The following is a 10,596-nucleotide window of genomic DNA, read 5'->3' as shown; positions in this document are numbered from 1 at the left end:
CAGTTTCCCATAGCCTGCCCTCCTCCTTTCCCCTCCATCTATCCCCCATCCCACCTGCCATCCACTCCTCAGAGAGGGCAAGGCACATTGCTTTGAGACAGAACCAAGGCCCTCCCCACTATATACAGGATGAGCAAGGCATCTATCCAAAGAGAATAGTTTCCCAAAAAGCCAGTACAAGCAGTAGGGACAAATCCTGGTGCCACTGCCATGGCCCCACAGTCTGCCGCAACCATACAACTGTCACCCACATTCAGAGGGACTAGTGTGGACCTATGCTGGTTCTGTCCCTGTTTGACTGGAGTTGGTGAACTCCCATTAGCTCAGGTAAACCCAGGTGTCCCCATCATGGTCTTGACCTCTTTGCTCATATTCTCACTCCTCCCACTCTTCAACTGGACTTTGGGAGCTCAGCCCAGTGCTCCACTGTGAGTCTCTGCCTCAGCTTCCATCAGCCATTAGTTGAAGGTTCTATGGTAGCATTTAAGATATTCATCAATCTGACTACAGGGCAAGGCAACAATAAATAAATGGAACCTCCTGAAACTGAGAAGCTTCTATAAAGCAAAGGATACAGTCAGTAAGACAAAAAGGCAGCCTACTGAATAGGAAAAGATCTTTACCAACCCCACATCAGACAGAGGGCTGATCTCCAAAATATATAAAGAACTCAAGAAATTAGACATCAAAATTCCATATAATCCAATTAAAAATGGGGTACAGACACCTTACTAGACCCGGATGGAAGTGGGTGGTCCTTGGACTTCCCACAGGGCAGGGAACCCTGGTTGCTGTTTGGGCTGACGAGGGAGGGGGACTTGATTGGGGGAGGGGGAGGGAAAGGGGAGGCAGCGGTGGGGAAGAGACAGAAATCTTTAATTAATTAATAAAGAAATAAATAAATTAAAAAAAATGGGGTACAGAACAAAACAGAATTATCAATAGATGAATCTTGAATGTCCAAAAGACACTTAAGGAAATGTTCAACATTCTTAGCCATCAGGGAAATACAAATCAAAATGACTCTGAGATAGCATCTTGCACCAGCCAGAATGGCCAAGATCAAAAACACCAATGATAGCTTATGCTGAAGAGGATGTGGAGTAAGGGGAACACTCCTCCATTGCTGGTGGGAATGCAAACTTGTACAACCACTCTGGAAATCAGTATGGCGGTTTCTCAGAAAATTGGGAATTAACCTACCTCAGGACCCAGCAATACCACTCTTGGACATATACCCAAAAGATGCTCAATCATACTACAAAGGCATTTGTTCAACTATGTTCCTAGCAGCATTATTTGAATATCCAGAAGCTGGAAAACAACCTAGATGCCCCTCAACCAAAGAATGGATTTTAAAAAATGTGATACATTTACACATTGAAGTACTACTCATAGGAAAAAATAAGACATTTTGAAATTTGCGTGCAAATGATTGTAATTAGGAAAAAAATCATCCTGAGTGAGGTATCCCAGACCCAGAACTTGGTATGTATTCACTCAAAAGTGGGTACTAGCTGTAAGGCAAAGGATATTGAACCTATAGTTCATGATCCTAGAGAAGCTAAGTAACAAGGTGAACCCTAAGAAAAACATATATAGATCACCTGGAAAAGGGAAATAGACAAAATCATCTGACAAAATTGGGAGCATGGGGATGGGAGGAGAGGGGAGGGTGAAGGGGAAAGAGGAGCGGAGTTGGAGAGGGGGAGGAGAACTTGAGGGAACAGGATGGTCAGCATGGAGGGAAGACAGAGATGGGAGCAAGGAAAGAGATATTTTGATTGAAGGAGCCATTATGGGGCTGGCAAGAGACCTGGCACTGGAAAGATTCCCGGGAGTTCACAAGGATGACCCCAGCCAAGACCCAAGCAATAGAGGAGAGGGGGCCTGAACAGTTACAGGTGTTTCATAGTTCCTATTTTTATTTCAGGTCTGCAGTGTGCAGAAATCCCCACAGGGTGGCAGGAAATCGCTTGCAACCATGTAAAGGAGTGAGGTTATTGTGGTCTTGAGTTTCTTTCTTTTAGTAAGTTTGTCATGAAATAAACTTGATCCATGTTTGGTTCTAAGTAGACTACGCTGATATATTTTCCTTTTATCTCCATTTCATGAACTATTTATACTTATTGTTTAAACATTAGAAACTATAGATAAATCAAAAGGATAATCATTATGAGTAGTTATATTTATAGATCCTCAAGATTTGGATATACATATATTAATTTCATGTCCTTCCAAACATCAGATAATGTTAATTTGTAGTGCATTTTATTTAAAGATTTCTAAATTTATTTTTAGTTTTCTTAAAAAAAAATTACAGTCCTTGGAAATGAACCCAGAGCCTCATGCAAGCTCTCTACCACTGAGCTATAATCCCACATCTTAGCACTCTACCACTGAGCCATGATCCCAGCTCTCAGCACTCTACCACTGAGCCACGATCCCAGCTCTCAGCACTCTACCACTGAGCCACGATCCCAGCTCTCAGCACTCTACCACTGAGCCACGATCCCGGCTCTTAGCACTTTACCACTGAGCCACCATTCCAGCTCTCAGCACTCTATCATTGAGCCACGATCCCAGCTTTCAAAAACTCGACCCTATCAACTACTCAGAGACTATTTGCAATTATACAAAACAGCAATCTTGAAATTTAACTATCATTTTACTTTTCAGGATCCAATAGAAAGAACAGTGCCCCATGACAGCTGGAAGCAATTCTAGAAGACAACATCCCCTCTTCAAAGATTGTCCTCACGGTTAGAGACACCATTTACGGGTTGGTTATTACTTGTATAATGTTGGGGCTTGGGTGGAAATTATGTAGGCCCAGAAATCTCAAAAAAAAAGGAAGGAAAATTGAATGTGATAATAGGTAAATTAGTGTGAACTTACTCACACTAATAAAAATTATAGTGAGTAATAGAATAAATACTTGTGAGTTATTATTTATGGACAATTTACATTGGTATAGATTTTTGTATGTTGATACATGTTTCTACCTCTGTTTAAGGTATTTTGTATATTGATAAAATTTTAGGATATATTTATTATATTGCATTATATATTTCTACCTCTGATCAAGATATTTATACATTGTTTACATTTTGAATTCATTGTCCTCCTTTCCTGCATAGTTGTTTAAAGATTGTTTAATATTCTGATATGAAGTCTTAATCTTTAAGCTATATAGGTATTACGTATTATAGGTCAGTAGTCATTCATGTTTGTTATACTTTTAGTCAGACTAATTAGGTTCTTTAGATACGTACAGATTGTATTCTGCAGAGATAGGTAACCTTCAGCCACTTCAAAGATCTAGAGAACATGGCATTTAAATAATTTAGGATTCTGTTGATGTGAGACACGATTGCTCCTGGCAGCACTGATCTATTCCCAAGAGAGTGTTGAGCACCAAAGAGACTCTACTTGGAGTTTGTTTTCTTCTTGGCACAACTAGCTATTTGGCAAGGAACTGCTCATGCCTCGACCACTGGCAAAGTGCACGATGTCCAGACTGGACAAGCAGGACACAAGAAAAAAGACTGCAAACCTTGCCAAGACAGGGTAAGACAGTTCTGAAAATAGTCTGTCAGTTACTCTAGGCCTTAGCCAAAGTTGGTTGCTTCAACATTGCAAATGAGACTTTGGGTGATTGCTCAGGCAGCCAATTGTTTCTGTCATCTACTGCACATTTTGGAAGCTGCTTGATTGCACTTCCTTCCTACTCAAGTAATACTATCTCCCTGTTGAAATAGGAGCGGCGGGGCTGCGTCCCCAACACCCTGGCCGCTTGGCTAGCTCATGCCCGAAATAACAACACACAAACTGTATTCATTTAAGAACTGCTTGGCCCATGAACTCTAGCCCTTACAGGCTAATTCTCGCACCTGGACTAGCCCATTTCTAATGATGTGTGTAAGCACCCCAAGGTGCGCTTACCGGGAAGATTCTAGCCTCCGTCCATCATGGTGTCTCTGCTCCAGAGAGCAGAGCTGTTCGGTCCATCTGGAAGCAGAGCAGAGTCTGACCTCACTTCCTCTTCCGCCCAGAATTCTATTCTGTTTACTCCTCCCATCTATGTTCTAAGCTATGAGGCCAAGCAGTTGGTTTATTGCTCAGCCAATGAAATCAACAGATTGATATATGACACTCCCACATCATCTACCTTCTCAGGCCTTTGCTGGGGTTGAAGATTAGATAGTCATAGTTACTGTCCTCTTATGATGGAGCCAAGCCATTTCTAATACAAGGCTTAGACTCCTTAGGATAGAATGTTTATTAAAACATTAAGATATGTTCCTTGCTTAATATTGTTCATACTGGTTGTAATTCTAACTTTATACTTGATATCTGTTCCAAGTGTACATTTTTGTTTTGTATTGGGTTTGGAACTCTTATTTAAATAAAAGGGGAAGTGCTGTGGGAGCTCCTTCAGCCAATAGCCTAAGATACCAGCCCACTTGGTCTCATACTATAAATGCAGCTGTAAAGTGTGCACTAACTCTCTTGCTTTTGGCTCTTGCTTCCAGCTGCTAGATTGTTGCTGTTCCCTGTTAGTGCAGAAGACCGAAATCTGTGAGTCTACCCCTAAATAAATAATCCTTTATTATACGTAATTCTGAACTATTATGGGATTATTTTGTCACTTCTGTCATCAGACATCCCCATATTTAGAGCTATACTGTAGCTGTGTCCAGGAGAAGCTAGGCTTGTTTGTTAGTGTATTCTAGCACACTGGATTTTAAGAATCGGATTTACCCCAGAATGGGTAGGTTGTGACCTGAGGTTATACAAGTAGGAGAGGGTTCAGATTTGGACATGGCCATGTTTGTTGATTATGGGAAAGATATGATCTTCATCATTCAGTGAGGAGAGGTTAACACTAGGTTAGATTACCTAGCACAAACAATAATGGGGCTAATCAGAATCTATATTTACATTTTGGGTAAGATGTTTCTTCGAGTCTAAAAGAATTAGGACCATGAAGATGGTGCCATGGGTAAAGTACTTGCTGTGTGAAGGTGGAGACCCCAGTCTGGATCACCAGCTCCCAAGTGAAATGCCAGGTGTTGTGGTATACACCCATAACCTCAGAGCTGGGGGACAAACACAGGCAGGTTCTGGGGTTCGTTGACTCCACAGATGGTAAGTAGGAGAGACTGTGCCTCAGAAAATGAGATGGAGGGCAACTGAAGACATCCTAATGTCTCCTCTGGCCTGCACATGTGCTCACATGGGTGAGTGCATGGATGTCAGTGCACATGCTGGTACATACACAAAGACACACACACACAGGGGGGATATAAATGAAGAAGTGGCACTTGCAAGTTTAAAACTATCTTCATTTTATAACATAAATTCCAAAAATGAGTGTAGTGGTGCAGGTCTTTAATCCCAGCATTCAGGAAGCAGAGGCAGATGAGTTCAAGGGCAGCCTGGCCTAAGTTTCAGGACAGCCAGGGCAGGTAGACAGACCCTGTCTCAAAACAAGTAAACAAACAAACAAATGCCAAGGTTTGGTAAAATCACAGCAGCCTGCTATCATAGCTGCCATGTGGGCAGAGATCTGTTTACAGGGAATTCATTTACACTGATCCTTCACTTTGAATGAGTACCCAAGACCCCCTGTCCTGAACAGGGAACACTGCAAAAAGAGGGAAAAACCACTCCACCTAATAAGCAACATGTTTGCAAAAGCATGAAGACACCAGCTCAGGATTAAAATCAGGATCAGCCCTGAAGACGGAGGCATGAAGTATCAGCAGCACCAGGACCATTCAAAAAAAAAAAAAAAAAAACTGGAGAAGGCATGGAGTTTGATTGACTGCTGGTAGGATAGTGGTGATGTTAGCTGTGGTGGGGCTTTCTCAACGTTGGGTCTACTAAGCATGAGGATTAACTAAAGTTGACTGTTCAGGGCTTGCTTATGGAACCCTCACCCATATCAGCACAAGCTTGCAATGCTGCCATCCAGCAGAGGGTTAGTCAGCTGTTGATCTTCTTGAGAGTGTAGTCTACCTCTTTTTGGGGTAAGCAAGTCCATTGCAAGACACACAAGCAGCTGTCACAATCATTGGAATTTTTTAATTTTGTCATATTTAGCCAAATAAAGTGTTAACACGACTGTAGATTAAAGGGTGGGCGTCAGGTAAGGGGGGGCATTCTCATTCAAACCATCACGCATCCTGAGAGTGGTTTACTCAGCTGAGAGAATCTAAGGGATTATTTCTGTTGTAAAGCACAATGGGAGCCAGGCATGATGGTAAAGGCCTGTAACTTCAGTGCTTGGGAAACCCGAGGCAGGAGGGCTGCAAATTCAAGGCTACTATGAACTATATAATGAGTTCTAGGCCAGCCTGGTTCTATAGTGAGACTTTCAAAGAAAAAAATTCAAAACAAACAAAAACAAGGAAATGGGGTCTTACTAACAATTTTCTGTGTGTGCATGTGTGCACATGTGCATACAAGCATATAGAAGCCAGAGGACAGTCTTGTGTGTATTTCTCCGGATCTGCCTACATTGTCGTTATCACCGTTGTGATTGTGAGACAAGGTCTCTCATGGACCTAAAAGTGCAAGCAGGCTAGGTTGAAGGGCCATTGAGGCCTACGGATTCCCTTATCTTTACCTGTTCAGTTCTGGGATTGAGAATGTCACCACACCCAGCTTTTTAAGAAGCAAAATAAAACAAACAAAAAATACCCCATGGATTCTGGGGTTTGACCTCAGGTCCTCATGTTTTCAATGCAAACACCGGACAAGCTGAGGTGTCTCCCTAGTACATAACAACTCTTTTTTTAAAAAAACTTTCCTTACAGCTCAGGAGGAAACACAAATATTATCACATTCTTAATTTACATAGTTCTCTTATGATGAAGATAAACACTTTCTTCCAGTGCAGTTTCTAAAGAACCACATCATACTTGTTTGGAAAAAGGAAGAAAGAATTTTCTAGTGCAGACAGACAGACAGATAGAGAGACACATATACAATGTACATACACACAGAATGGGAAGAGATAGAGTGACAAGCTTTATATGAATGCTTAGAACATCTTTGATTTCAAAATTCTAGACTTATATTGAATACAGCCCTTACCCTTTAGGGGGTCATTCGTCCATATGTGGGACTATACATATGCTTTATATTTTATCGGCTTGTGTTTAGTTTGGGGCATAAGAGAGTATGGAGGGGAGGGTTAGGCCAGTAGGATGACTAATGTCTGAAATTACGTTGTTAGTCTTTCCTTAACTAGTTTATGACACTGATCCATGTTAAAATGCATTCTATTTTATAGAAGAATTTTGTGCACAAGCTTATGCTAAAGTAGAAGGTGTTGGCATGAGAGAAGGCATTTTAGACCTTATTTTGTTGCCCTGCCTGAGACACTGGGAAAGCTATGCAATTCCTCTGACCTTTCATTTCCTTATAATTTAATAGGTCCTAAAGATCTGTAGTTGCATTTTATTGAAGGTAGGCTAATATGTGATTTTTAGGAATTCACAAAATGCTATATAGACGTTCAAGCATAAACGTCTGAAAAAAATCACATCTTGTCTGTTTTTTTAATTTTTAAAAAGTATGGCATAAGCAACCAAACAGTCCAAATTAATATACAATCCCATGTCTCATAAAGAGAAAGGTGCCTTAATCTGAATATTTATAAGTCGTATTTGAGGTTTGATGGTTTGCACAATGTACTTGGCCAAGCCATGGACAGAGTGAGCGAGCGCCCTTTGAAATTCCAATCTTATCATGGATGTTACAGATTTCTCCCCATTCTTTGCTCTATATCCATCCCCTTAGACTAGAGAGCAAGTGGCAGCCAATGAAGAGCCAGATATTCTCAGGAGTCCCAAGGGGTCTTAGTCCTTGAACTAATCATTTATGTTTAAGGACCGTTGGAAAACGGGGAAACCCAAGTTTGGTTGAGAAGACCATTTCTTATGGTTTCACCTCAGTGCTGAAACGACTTAGAATACACTTTTTGCACTTTAATAATTTTTGCTTAGTTTGATTATTATAACCATCCTGTAGTGAATGGACTTCCATGAGCTGTGCTGTGGGTTTTTAAAGTACCACTTAAAATGTCTATGTTTTTTAGGTTCTTCTACCAAGTTATAGTTCCAAAGGTATCCCAGGGGCCTCCCAAATAAGGGATTTTTTTGATTAAATTAATAAATCAATCTAAAATTATGCTTCTTGTTTCAATTTATTTTAGAAAACAAAAGAGCACAGACTGTGATCCTGATTGCCTGCCTTCTCCCACGCATTCATAGATGGGTTTGGTGTTTAATTTTTGAGTTACGAAAGAATAATTCATTTTTATCTTCATTTAATTTTAATAGTCAAGGAGTAGCCTATAGAGATGGAATAAATTTAATCCTTCTGCAATTAGTGTCAAATTAATTCACTCTGGACTCGAATAGCTGAAGACATACAGACCCTCCCACGGGCTGACAGACACCTTTATCAGGTTTAATGTTTTATGTAAACGACCCCACTTGGAAAGCTTGTCCTGTTTCTGCCCTCCTTTTCAGTCCCGGTTAATTGTCTTTTAATAAACTTTCGGTATTCTCTCAGGGCTATCTGTTCAATGGCTTCATTGTGGGATCCCACAAAGATAATGCTTTGGCTCTTGGCTTGGTTTCCCTGGATTGAGAAATTCAATTTCCTCCTTCTAATAAAAGTTCCCAACCGCATAACTTTGGTGGGATGCTCCAGTGACAATGATGCGGTCAGACCTCATGAGGATTGAAACGGTTGGGCTGTGCCTTGTGTGCAGTGAGCAGATCGGATTATCTGAAGTAGTCATTTATCTCACACAACACGGTCCATCTGGACCATCCCTGATCCGTTACCCAGGAATATTTGAGAGGCCTCGGTACAAAAGACTGCCAAGAAGGCCAGCATCCAAGATGTTTCAAACACTCCTCTTCCTCCCCTCTAAAATCAACAATTGGGGTCATATGGCTAATAGCCATATTTGTCTTATAATTAACCAATTTGATATGTGAAGAACATAACAGTTAACTACAGTTCCCCTTCTCTTTATGACTCTATGTAAATGCACGCTGGTGATCACTAAAAATGACTCAAGATTTTTAAAAAGATAACTTAGTTATCTCCTGTCAGATCACTATTTAATGTTGCTTTCTATATTTGCTGTGATAAGCATTAAAATCTGTATATTGGTTGATAAATCATTGTTTAGGAGTGCCTAAAGGGTTCAGTAAATGGTATGAAATTGCCACAGTGTAATAAATGGTTATTTGATAATGAATGAAATTGTTTGAAAAAAACTGTTAAAATGTCAAGTTTAAACATATAGATCATTACTCAAAAGGAAGGCAAACATGGAAACCACAGTGACATCATAAATATACTGCAATAAATGCATTTATTTATACCAGGCCAGTTATAGGTACTTTGTATAAATGTGTACAAATTGATATATGAAGTTAATTTCAATGTGTAAAAGTAATTGCATTGGTTTAACTTATTTAACTCTCCTTACAATAATATTTATTGCAGCAAAAGAGGTAAAGAAATAAATGATGATAAATAGATAAAATACATAGGCAATGGGAATTGTTTTACAATTTAATTATCCTGTCACATAAAATTATCACACGAATACACTAACCCGACAGCAAAGATACATTAAAACTCTATTATCCGACACACGGAACAGTTCCTGTTGTTGGTCTTCATTTCATTTGCACATTTAAAAAATTTTTTTTTTATTTTGTTTCTTCTACAAGCCTAAATTGTCTAAACCATGTCAGGAAATGAAAGACTAAATTGGGAAGAAAAACTGTTTTATAAAATAAAATAATAGTCATCAGTGCAATGTTGTGAAGATGGACGTTCAGTCTAGGAAATGACCAACAGCTCGCGTTTCCCCCACAGATGAAACACCCGATGGAGGTAAGCTCAGAAATTCACAGGAAAAAAGATAGACATAATTGCAAAGACCCGTGGATCTTACAAAATCAACTCAAATGTTTATCTCCTAACATTTATCTCCTGGGGAGGTGCTGTGGATGTTATGTGGACTCTCGCTTGAACTTCTTGCTGATCCTCTAACCAGGGAGGTGAGACTGCTCATGAGAGAGAAAAGGTCTTTGTGTCCTGCTTGGTTACTTTGTTGTTTTTGTCAATCAGCATATTGGATCATTTTGTTTTAAATTTCTGTTAGCTAGGGCCCTTTGTCACCATATCTGGCAAACCTTCGAAAACCTGAAATCATTGTTGTAACTGGTGTCTACTTATTTTTTAAAATGTTGCAACACACTTAATAGTATCTATACTAGATATGTTTGGGTTAATAGAACAAGGTAATTTTATTCATTCTGTACCAGTTATGGTGGTACATGCTTGTAATCCAGTGTTTGGGAATTGGAGACAGGGGACCAGAAGTCAGAAATGCAAAGTCATCCTCAGCTATGTAGAGAGCTTGAAGTCAGCCTGGGATACCGGAAACTCTGTCTGAAAATATTTTATTTATTCTATAGTAGAAAATATAAAGTTTATATTCAGAAAAGTGAGCAGGAAAATTAAAACAAACTAGAAGAAAAATTCATTGAA

This window comes from Alexandromys fortis, unplaced genomic scaffold, assembly GCF_014885135.2.
Source record: "Alexandromys fortis isolate MF-2015 unplaced genomic scaffold, M_Fortis_MF-2015_v1.1 scaffold_22, whole genome shotgun sequence".
Taxonomy (NCBI): domain Eukaryota; kingdom Metazoa; phylum Chordata; class Mammalia; order Rodentia; family Cricetidae; genus Alexandromys; species Alexandromys fortis.
The sequence above is the reverse complement of the archived record's forward strand: the minus strand, read 5'-3'. Positions refer to the sequence as shown.